Raw genomic sequence first — 432 nt, forward strand, 5'->3', positions numbered from 1 at the left:
AGTGTGCTGTGGGATGGGATATTGGCATTGATTGGGGTAAGGGTGATTGGGTTTTAATGAGATGGTAAGGGGTGCATGATCAGTCGCCAAGGAGGGAGTAGAGGCGTCCTATACTTATGGTTTAAGGTGGGGAGATACAAGAAGAGGATGTGAAGGAGGCTTTGAACTGGGGGAAAAAGTGGCAATGAGGTGTGGTTGCAGCCTAGGAATAGTCAGGGAAGCAGATAATTTAGTTACAGTGTCTCAACCTAAGAAGAGAGCTGGGCAGGTGGGGATAACTAAAAAGGAGTGCATAAAAGAATGTTGTTCAAGTTGGCACCAGAGTTGGGGAGTTTTAAGAGGTTTAGAAGCCTGGCCATCAATACCCACAATAGTTATGGAGGCAAGGGAAACAAGCCCTTGAAAAGAAGGTAATGTGGAGTGGGTAGCCTC

Source organism: Mandrillus leucophaeus, unplaced genomic scaffold, assembly GCF_000951045.1.
Source record: "Mandrillus leucophaeus isolate KB7577 unplaced genomic scaffold, Mleu.le_1.0 Scaffold785, whole genome shotgun sequence".
NCBI lineage: Eukaryota > Metazoa > Chordata > Mammalia > Primates > Cercopithecidae > Mandrillus > Mandrillus leucophaeus.